Here is a 12,322-nt window from a genome sequence, read left to right on the forward strand (position 1 = left end):
CTGTTTTCAGATGTCTCCGTTTTCCCCCATCCAGACTGAGACAGAGCAGCAGCGTTTCAGGATGAAAACGACCTCTTCAGCGTTTTCAAAATGCTCAGTTTTCGGCGCTCCAAACTCTGGCATAGTGTGGACTGATAGCGTAACCATAGCAAAACTTATGTGTTTTCAAATTAAAACGCATTAGTGTAAACGGGGCCTTAGGGTGCCAAAAAACAAAGAACCGATTTGGAACCAGGTTCTGGTTTTAAACCAGTCTTGGAACTGCCTTGGTGAAAAAAAAATATGGTTGTATTCGAATCCTAATTAAGATTTGAACTGTTTCTCTGGCATGTAAGGTGGCCACACTGCGAGGTTAAAGACAGTAGCCTTCAGTGTCACATGGCTAATGCGCCTACCCAGAATATTCCTTTAACAGCTTTAATAATTAGAGTCTTCTTGAGACACAAGATGAGTGTCTGGGTGTTAATCTAATACCTGATGTGCAGTTGTCTTGTTCGAATGGTTCAAGCTGCCCATTCAAGACTCAAAAGCAACAATGGTACCATGGCTCAGACAATGGCACCCTCCTGGGGACAGCAGTGAAGGGAGAGCTATCTCAAGGTTGTCAAGAGCTTAATCTCATGCCAGGCTTCCGAGGGGTTGTGCAAATCTTGACACTCTTTTCATTGCGATAGAAAGGGGATAGAAAAAAAACGAGGTCTTGCTGCCTTGGCCTACAGTAGAAGTCCACACAAGGTGGTCTGTTGTTTTCAAGGCTGAGAACAACGTATCATGTCTGCTGGTCTGGTCAGCTTTCTCACTTTGACAATAAGAGTGAGAGTGACTGGGAAATCTAACACTCGTCTCTTTGTTTGTGGAGAAAAAGTAGAACGGCAGCCTACAGACTGCACGGCTCCTGTGTTATCACTACAAACCTCCTCTTCCCTTTTTTTCCACCCCTGACTCCTCTTCTCTCCGCTGAGACATAAACTCCTTTATAGTGCATAGTATGTGGGCTTGAACATGGACACTGGTAAAGTAATACCTGCAGAGGGCACAGAAAGTGCATTCAGGACAAGAGAAAGAGGGCAGATAAGACCCCAGTTGGTGATGGAGAGTATGGCCCTACACAGATCTCTCCGTTTGTGCAATGAATGGCCCAAAACCCCATCAATGGATCTTTTTATGTGATTAGCAGAGATACAAAGGCTGTCTTGCACATTCTAATTAACCGTATACCAAGTGTTATGTTTATAGCAGTTGACACTGACCTCTGAAAGTCCTGCGGGGTCAATAGTAGCATTCAATTGTTTTTGGTCCTATGTGTTAAATATTTCAATATACATTACAATTAATTGAATATGCTGATTACATTTAAATGAGCATGATTATTTATTTTTAATTTAGAGTAATTTCGAAGGGGCTGGTTACACAAAAATTAATAATCTTGGGCCATCCAAGATGTAGGTATTGTTGTTGTTTTTTTTCTTCAGTAGAGCGTTAAACCTAAGCAGATTACCCTAAAATTAACATTTGCTCTCAGTTTACTCATACTGTAAGAGTTTTGTTTTTTTTTAACGTTTTTTTTAAAAACATTCTTTTATGTAGTTTTTTGTGCTTAACAAAAGACACGGGGATTGCAAACTGAAGGGTAGGGGGTTCAGGGGGATGGGTGCCGATCGCGAACTGAAGACTACCAGGGAGCACATTCATTCCATTTTGAGGGGCACTTTTTATCCAAGAGAAAAACGGGCAAGTGTACGTGCCTGCTTGAAATGAATCGGGGGTCCAATCATTCTACCAAAATATTATAGAGACAGTACCCTCACTCTGAGTCTCTGGGCATCCACATAGGACACCCAATCAACCTACTAGGGCTGGATGACAAAATCAAAATCGGTAATTATTGACAGAACACCATTGGTAATATCGATAAAAAAAGATTCGGTATGAAGTTTCGGTATGAAGCGCTATAGTTTTATTCAAATGTGGCAGCTGAGCATGCACCTTGGAAGCAATGCCAATAAGCTTAGGGCGTCAGTATGTCATTTTTAATGGAGGTGTACGCATGCTGTGCAAGTGGCACACATGTGACGCACAAGCATTTTCCAGGTACACCTAGTTGAAAAACATCTGAACTTTTCTAAATGTCGCGCGCGCACCACGATTCATGTAATTAGAACTAACACACGGGTGTCCAAACTCGGTCCTGGAGGGCCGGTGTCCTGTATATTTTAGTTCCAACCCCAATTAAACACACCTGAACTAGCTAATCAAGCTCTTTCTAGGTATACTAGAAACATCCATGAAGGTGTGTTGAAAGAAGTTGGAGCTAAACTATGCAGGACACCGGCCCTCCAGGCCTGAGTTTGGACAACCCTGAACTAACAAATCTGCTTCACACTTTGTATGGAATCATTTCTGTAACGTAGACTAATTACCTCAGACAAACACAGCGCATCCAAACACTGCAGTGCTTTTTACTTTTCTCCATAAACTTGCATCGGAGCTGCAGCAATGATTTGTCCCTTTGTCATCCTCTGAACAAACAGTCACAAGTTACGAAAGACGCCATATAAACGGTAAAGGAATCCACGCACTCGCGCTTATCACTTCAGGTCAGAATAACAACACATGCAAAAATGAGTGCCATACAGCAGGACTGAAGAGATTGTAAATAAAGGATGTAAGGATGTCGCCAGAGTGGCATTTTGATTTCTTTGTTTTCTTTATGTGCATCCCACCTACTAGATTATAGGGTTGGGATATTCTAAACAGCTTTGAGTGATACAGACACCGTCAGGGATGTCAGGAATTTCTTCTTGTTGCTTATAGAAGGCAAAGCGCGCAATACGGCGAATGCAGTGAGCCGACTCCCTTCATCAACTTGCTTGATCTAATTTGCTTAAACTAAGCATTCTAAAGTATGGCTATATTTTGCAAGCAGAAATTCTGACACACCAACAAGCAGCAGATGCTTTACAAAAGTTGCGTGTAACGGGGGAAACAAGTCAAACTTATGAAATTTCAGGGCTCATAAAATCAACTTAAAGGTGAGGAATGGACTGTCTTTGACAGCTTGTGACATCATCTGATCATCAAATATGGATGATTTGCCAAGGCTGTTGCCATCTTACTTATCAGACCTCCTCCATGAATATAATCTTGGTAGGTCACTAAGGTCTTCTAATCAATTTATATTTTCGGTACCAAGGTCCCGGTGTAAGCAAAGTGTGGATCGGGCTTTTGCTGTTATTGCCCCAAAACTCTGGAACTGCCTTCTACTTCACATCAGACAGGAGACGCATGATTTTATAGTTTACAAAGTTAAAATGCAAAGAAATAAACAGTAATTTAATGCAGCAATTGTTATTTGTAATTTCATATACAGATAACCACAATTTATATCATTATAAAGATAATTATGTTTATATAAACACAATAAATGAGGACTTTTCCCTCAATCACCTGGTCTGAATCATAGGTCTGAATGCAGACTCAGTGCAGCAAGTCTCTTGCCCTGTTTATTTCAACCATTAGCCCTGTTGGTAATCTAGAGGATTTAGGCAAACACAGCAGCACGGCGATGTGTCTAAATGTGAAAGATAAAGGTGGATGATACTACATACTGCTCTTCCGACAAAAATGCTTGCTGCACACAAACAGCTTTGCTGTATAAGCCCTGACAGCATCGTGGGGAAAAACATGCAACAAACCTGGCTCTTCTCATTGGATAAGAAAACTCAGCTGTGAATAGAATAATTTTGAGAAACCGACGCATCATCTTTGCATTTTTCCCACCCCAAAAATCATTTTAAACCCGGAAGATGAAATTAGCTGACAAAAGCTCAAAATTATCCAGTTTTTCCCACAATTACAGCTAACAGGTGCTAACATTGTCTTAACTGATGCTCAACACACACAAATCTGTTAAAATCTCAAAAAAGTACTCAAGAGTTTCGCGAACCTTTCATTTTTATGTATGTGATGTCGGTTTTATTTTAATTAGGATTGATTGTGTTCAGCACTTTGGGCAACGTTGTGTTGTAAAAAATTAATTAATTCATTTGATTTCTTTTCGGCTTAGTCCCTTCATTAATTCGAGGGCACCACAGCGGAATGAACAGCCAACTTATCCAGCATATGTTTTACGCAGCGAATGCCCTTTCAGCTGCAACCCATCTCTGGATAACACACATACACTCTCACTCACACACAACTAAGGACAATTTTTAGCTTACCCAATTCACCTGTACCACGTCTTTGGACAGAAATGAAACTGACCCAGCCGAGGCTCGAACCAGAGACTTTCTTGCTGTGAGGTGACAGCACTACCTACAGCGCCACAGCGGCATGTGTTGTAAAAAATGTACTATACATACAAACAAACAAACAAACAAACAAACAAACAAACAAACAAACAAACAGGACTCGAACCAGCAACCTTGCTGTGAGATGACAGTGCTAACCACTGAGCCATCATGCCGCCTAAGTTTCTGATTCTATAACAAAAAAAGTATTTTAAACAGTCATTAAAAACAGACGCTTTTAGTTTTATACTGCAATCGCTGCTTGATAACATGGTTTCATTCACTTGCTACTTTTTTTAGTCTGTTTTTCATTGCATCAAAAAAAGATACAATCAACAGTATCTTTTAATAGACATCACTTAGCATGAGTGTAAATATCCCACAGCAATGAATGCCGAAGATATTTTGGGGGAAAAACCTAAGCATAAGTAAATGCCACTCAGTAATTAAATGAAAGCAGCATGGCTTAAAAAAACAAACATTGTTTTTTTCCATTTCTTGCCCTTCCTCAGAGAATTTGCACGTCTGTCCTCTATAATTACTGGATATCTTCTTTCTGTTTGTTTTATAGTTGCTTTTAATGCATCTTGCTTCAACATAAAATTCCAAATTTCCCACCAGACAGTCCATTACAAATTAATGACCAATTAAGATCCTCTCCAAAACACATTATAGTTCAGTTTCCCTCATGCACCGAAAGTAAACAGCCTAACAAGAGTCACTTCAGGCAAAGGAAGTAATGCACGCTGTTCATTTGATCAATCTGCATTCCTAACACATTTAGTTTGCACAACGCAGTAAACTATAGTAAACTTTCTTTCCATTTCACAAACGGGTAAAGTTTATTCAAGCGGTCCCCTTAGTGCACTGTGGATCTTATCTGTTCTGGTGCAAAGGGGGAGCCGGTGGATTGAGTGAAAGAAGATAAATAAGGAAAAGATTCTGCAAACAGACAAAGTGCAGTGACCCTGTTGACAGGTTAGTCAGCGCTTCTTTCGGAAACACTTGGTTGGAGAGGCTCATGGTGAGGCAGCCCAGCGGGTGGTGCAATATTTACTGATCAAAATGCCATAAAAGTCATGCTCAGACTGGACTGTACAACATCAGTCAGCGAAGCGCTTATGCCGTGTAATTATTTATGATCTCAAATAAACACAACCTGCCTAACAAAGCTGAGACTTTGAGAGAAAAAACATGCATCTAAGCATTAGATAACGGTATGTGCATAAATCAATGATGGAATTAATCTAGATGAATTAGACTACAGTTTATAATATTATAAATTGTATTATTAATATATTATATATAATTTGCACAGTGATATGATTTCCATTTATTTGTCTGAATAGATCTGTTGATTTATTTATAAAAATATTAATAATATGTATGAACAAAGTTGGATATCCTACGTATATTGATTTATTATACTTATTATATATTTATTTATTATACTCATATTAATTTTACTTGATATTTTTATATATTTATGTAAATTATTGTACAAAATGGATGATGCAACTTACCTAATATTATATATAAAATAAAGAGAAAACATTTTTAAAACAAATACTTTTTTATTCAGATTTTTACATGTGTTAGTGTCATTATTAGTTTTTGAATTATTTTTTATTTACATTTCAGGCAATATTAGGTTAGGTTATGAAATCCAATGTGCTGTGACTTCGCAATATAAAATAAATTATATTTAAAAAAAATTATAATCTTTTAGAATAATTTCTGTCATTATATTTGATGTATTCACAAAATCTAGTAAATCAAATTATTAAATATGAATAATATTATTTATAAGTGTGAGTAATCCTATGCATAAAAGTTTATTAAACATCTTAACAAGATTTCTACATTCGTCAAATTACACAATGTAAATAAATTAATATCCATGTCAACTCTTCTTCATCTATAGGCCATGTTCCAAACTCTTACAAACTAGCTGTTATTAAGCCTATTATTAAGAAACCTCAACTGGACCCCAACAACTTAGCTAATTATTTCAAATCTTCCATTTATGTCTAAAATACTAGAAAAAGTTGTTTCTACTCAATTATGCTCCTTTCTGCAGACGAACAATAATTTTGAAGTGTTTCAGTCTGGTTTCAGGGCTCATCACAGTACAGAAGCGAGCATGCGTGAGCGTGCGTCGTCTGAGTGTATTTGTCAAAACAGTCGAGAGTCAGAGAGAAGAAACCGAAGGGAGGCGCAGAGAAGTCGCGGGAAATATACCGACGTTTCGTTTAGCGGTTCAGAAAAGTTCTCTGTTCATTCTAGTACATGGCTAAAATGCAAATCACGTGACCATACACTCTCTGCCAAGAGCTGCAGCCAGTAGTTCAGAGGCAGAGCAAAAACCCGAGGTGAGAGTATAGTGCATGTCAGACAGTTCATCTACTGGATCTCATCTCACTATAGTTGTTAAACGTGATATTGAATTCATCTTGTTGTCTATCTAACAACTCTTATGTCTTTGAATCAGGTAACTCTGTTTAGGCTGAGTGCAAAGATAAGCTAATATATTAATTTATGTAACATACACTGTTTCGGCACATTGACTGATTGCTTACCTTTATCATATAAATTGATTGTACTTTATACTGTTATAATGGCCATTATTGATTATTAAAGCTGATATTCTGCAAAAGAGATGGGGTAAAGTTTGTTCTTTTAAATGAAAATGAAAGGAGGTAGTTTATTTAAGGCCTGTTTTGTTATAAATATGCATAGTGAAGATGACGCTTATATAAATATATAGCTACACGAGGCTGTTTGGTGTCTGTTAATCATAATATCAAAATGAAACAAATTTCCTTATATTATTGTTTTCATAGTGAAACAGCAAACAGGATGAGGTGAATGAGGTTATAATGTACACTGTTCCCTTTGAAGATTTACCCATGCATTAGCAGGCAGTTTTTGTTATGTTTATTATTGAATATAGACTGAGTGAATAGTGTTTTGAATAAGCTAAATTGGCTGTAGCGTATTAGTGTGTGTGAATGAGTGTGTATGGGTGATATCCAATATTGGGTTGTGGCTGGAAGGGCATCTGCTGCATAAAACATGCTGGAATAGTTAGCAGTTCATTCAGCTGTGGCAACCCTTGATAAATAAGGGACTAATGCGAAGGAAAATAAATGAATGAATAGTGTATTTTTTTAGAACTCAACAAATATCTTTATGGACAGTTTACAGAAATTAAACTGAGATTAAAGTTTGTATTTATTTATTTATTTCATATATATGGCTTTTGTGATATTTATATATGAGTTGATAACAATTTTCTACGTGCATAGATAGATAGCATTTTGATTTAATGTAGTGGGCCGCTCTGGCCCAAAATGCCAGGGCCGATTTTTTGCCCCAGTCCAGCCCTGTACTCAATTATATATTTCAACTAAACCTGACGAGATGTCTGAACTGTCTAAGCTAACTGAGTGTATTAGAGATGTTAAAGACTGGATGAACAACAATTTTCTTCTCTTAAACTTTGACAAAACAGAATTATTACTTATTGGGCCTAAATCCTGTACACAGCAGATCTCACAACTCAATCTACAATTAGAGGGATACAAAAGCGTTGGCTCTACTATAAAAGATCTGGGTGTCATATTAGACAGCAATTTAACTTTTGAAAATCATATATCCCATGTCACAAAAACTGCCTTCTGTCATCTGAGAAATATCGCTAAATTACGAAGTATGCTATCCATCTCTGATGCAGAAAAGCTAGTCCATGCTTTTATGACTTCTAGGCTGAATTACTGTAATGCTCTATTTGCTGGCTGCCCAGCATCCTCTATTAACAAACTTCAATTAGTACAAAATGCAGCAGCCAGAGTTCTTACCAGGTCTAGAAAATATGATCATATCACCCCAATTTTATTCTCCTTACACTGGCTGCCTGTTAAGTTTCGTATTGAATTTAAACTATTGCTTCTCACCTATAAAGCTCTAAATAATCTAGCTCCTGTTTATCTAACCAACCTTCTGTCTCGCTATAATCCAACTCGCTCCTTAAGATCTCAAAACTCAGGGCTTCTGGTAGTACCTAGAATAGCAAAGTCGAGTAAAGGAGGTCGAGCCTTCTCCTTGATGGCTCTTACACTCTAGAATAGCCTTCCTGATAATGTCCGAGCCTCAGACACACTCTCTCAGTTCAAAACAAGATTAAAGACCTATCTGTTTAGTAAAGCATACACTCAATGCATCACTTAACGGGTTTCCACACAAGTTTCTGCATCTTGCTTATATACACTATGAACAGCAGCTATGCTAATTATTTTCTTTTTTTCTCCATTTCCACCTGGGGGTCCTCAGATTATGCAAAGTCACTGATTGGATCCAAGATCAGCGACGAGATGATCCCAAGGTTTCCATATCCGGGACCAGGCCGTATCCTGAGCTGCTGCTGCGCTGGTGCTCATGGGGGAGTGGAGAGTATGAGACTGATTCCAGTGACGCTCCAGGGACAGACGAGTCTTCGCTGAGGCCAGCTTCCAGCCTCCACTACTGAGACTGTAGCTCTGCACAAGACTTTTGGCCAGCGGAGAAATTAAAATGGTCGTGCCCAACTGAGTCTGATTTCTCTCAAGGTTTTTTTTCTTCACTCTCCTATCAGTGAAGTTTTTTTTCCCTCTCCGCTGTCGCCTCTGGCTTGCATGGTTCAGGATCGGTAGAGCTACACATCGATGAATTTGCTCTTCAGTGTTTGGACTCTCAGTAATGATTTTAAACCACACTGAACTGAGCTAAACTGAACTGAACTTAAACACTAAAAACTGAACTACCATGATCCAGTTACTATGACCATTTATGTGAAGCTCCTTTGACACAATCTACATTGTAAAAGTGCTATACAAATAAAGCTGAATTGAAAAAAAGCTGAATTGTTAAATTTGGAGAATAATATACTTAAAATATGAATTAACATTGATTAAGATGTGATAACATAACTCAATATACAGACATGTTTTATTAATTCGTTTTCTTTTCGGCTTAGTCCCTTTATTAATCCAGGGTCGCCACATCGGAATGAACCGCCAACTTATCCAGCACATATTTTATGCAATGGTTGCCCTTCCAGCTGCAACCAATCACTGGGAGACACCCATACACATTCATTCTACACATACACTACTGACAATTTAGCGTACCCAATTCACCTGTACCGCATGTCTTTGGACTGTGGGGGAAACCGGAGCACCTGGAGGAAACCCACGTGAACACTGGGAGAACATGCAAACTTCACACAGAAATTCTAACTGACACAGCCGAGGCTCGAACCAGCAGCATTCTTGCTACCCACTGCGCCACCATGAGGCCCTAAATAATATTTATAAAGATTATAATTCAATGATTTTTTAATTATAGTTGGTGTATTCACAAGATTCAGTAAACCAAATTATTGAATATGATTACTATTAATTATATATATTAGTATGTGTAATCATAGTTTATCAGAAACCTCTTATCGATCATTCCGCAAAATTGACAAGCAGCACCAGAATGTGTTCATTAGAATTAAAAACGGCAAAATGGGACGAATTTATACCGCATTTCGAAAGTGAAACCACCATATATTCACTGATTACAAGTTCAGTATTTATTACAGATGGTCTTTTCTTTACATTAACGTAATAACACATCTATCTCTGTGTTATGGTCTGTTATAATGACTGTTTACATGCTTATTTATATGCTTAACCAGCATTTCAACACAGTACTCTGAAACTATTTTGTTACTTCTCATATCTATAGTCTATTCGTTTTTATCTCCTTTTTTAATATTTAGTAAAAGGTTTAGTCAAAACAAAATCAAAAAAAAAATGTAGGATTTTTTACATGGAGTGAAAGACTTATCTTTAGAAATATCTTCTATGTGCACTGTTTAATAATTGTGCACAATACATACATATAATTGTGTAACTAAATACATATACAGCTTACATTTAATTGTTGTTTATAAATCACACAAATGTGGTATACAGGATTACTTATAACAACACTGTAATTGTGACATAAAATACTGTGTTTTTTCATATTTACGTTCAATGTAGTTCTTTTCTATCCTGCAATATTTTTTGTTGTGTCACTATTTAAGTGTGTTCCTTTTTTGCTCTGACAATGTAGCTATGCTTTCTATGGTTCTGTTTACTTTGTTATTTGAGCAACAGCACAGTAGTGCTGTTTATAGTGTTAGGTAGGAAAAAACTGTACTGTATTTATTCATCAACTATTTTTTAAAATAATTTTAAATGTTGTGCAACAGTTTTAAGCAGGAGAAAAAACTGAACTGTATTTTTTTTTCCACATATCGCCCAGCCCTATGCTGGATAAGTTGGCGGTTCATTGCGCTGTGACGCACCGCAGATTAATAAAGGGACTGAGCCAAAATGAAAATGAATTAATGAATATCTGACATAAAACTTCATTATAAAAGATTTCTATAATCTACATTTATAAAAATACACATTATAAATAAGTTATGTTGGATTAAGTTTATTAATAATATAATTAAAATATTAATTAACAATGATTAAGATGTGTTGACATATTCATATAGGAAAAACAAATAAATGTAGAGACAAGTTTTACATTTTCTATATTCATAACTTAATTATAAGAAATTGTTAAAAATAATTCAGGGGTCAACAATAATGACTGTAGGATGGCCCAGGGCCAGCGTGCAAGACGCTTGGGTCAGTAGACAGGATCGTTAATGGCTCGATTGGGCCAGTGCTGCCCTGTCACTAAAGTTTAATTTGCCTGCAACTATTTGTCAATTAAGCAAAAATACAGTATTAAAATTCGAGAAACTGCAGTACCTTCTTTGTGAAGTCGTACACACCATATAGCTTTTTGGTTCCTCCTATCTGATTGGATGTTGTGAGCACATTGTGAGCTTTTATTTTTTTCCGTAACCTGGTAACAGCCAGTACAGCGAAGACACTACAGCATGGTGGTAACGTCTAAATTATGAGGCTAAAAGAAAACGCCTGTTTCTAACGTCTTGGAATTAGACATTTACACGAGAACAACATGATGAAATAAAATGAAGAGATGTTTTACACATTTTGCCATCAGTTTGACAAGTCAGCCACCTTAAATACAATAAAATGCCAGCACATTTTCCATACTGCTCTTTTTGCTTGCATGATACTTTGCATTTTGCTCATTATACATTATAAAATTAAACAAATGTAATAGTTTTTTAAAATAATATTTAAATTCTAAATTAACAGACGTTTTATTTTCTTTCTTTTTTTTACACATCATTAAAAATATGTGGCTAAGAAACAGCTATTAACTTTTCTTTTTTTTTGGTGGGGCCAGTGAAAATTTTGGCAGGTCAAGTAAAAATCTGAACCACTGGTCCGATCGGGCCAGTAGAAAAAATCTGCATTGAACCCTTTAATTATTTTACATATCCAACTTTCATGAGTAATAATACATTTATAATGCAGATTAAGATGTATTTATATGGAAAGCAAAGCAATAAATAATCAAACACACTTTAACAAACTACATGTAAAATATATTTTGAAATGTTTAAAACATTAACTGTCCCTATTTATCCAAGTGTACGAGGTCTATCTAAGTCTATTTATTTGAGTTTACAAGGGTGAAAGAAGACGGGGTGGGTACAGTTTTGAGTTTGCCTGGAGATGAGAAAAATGAGAAAATGCCTTGCTTTAGGATGTTCATGCTTGAGTTGGCCTGTTGGGATAGCGGCCAGGTTTGAGAACAGGCTCTGATGCGAGGCTCATTCATTGAGGGCCAGTGTTGTCCTCATGTTATTCTAGGCATAGGGAAGTGACGTGGATGAAATAGGCAGCCATTGTCTCCTGATGCGTTGACCTCATGCTCCCTTTGGGACTGTCTAAATATTATTTCTTGCAAAAATGTTGAGCGCTGTTGATAGGCCCTTTTTCACAGAGCCTCGTCTCTAGCCTGCAGTATAAAAGCTTTGTGTGCTGCTTCTCTTTTGTGTGTCTTAGTGTTCATTTTGTGTACAATAA

This window comes from Danio rerio, chromosome 2 (assembly GCF_052040795.2).
Source record: "Danio rerio strain M-AB ecotype USA chromosome 2, GRCz13ab, whole genome shotgun sequence".
NCBI classification, from domain to species: domain Eukaryota; kingdom Metazoa; phylum Chordata; class Actinopteri; order Cypriniformes; family Danionidae; genus Danio; species Danio rerio.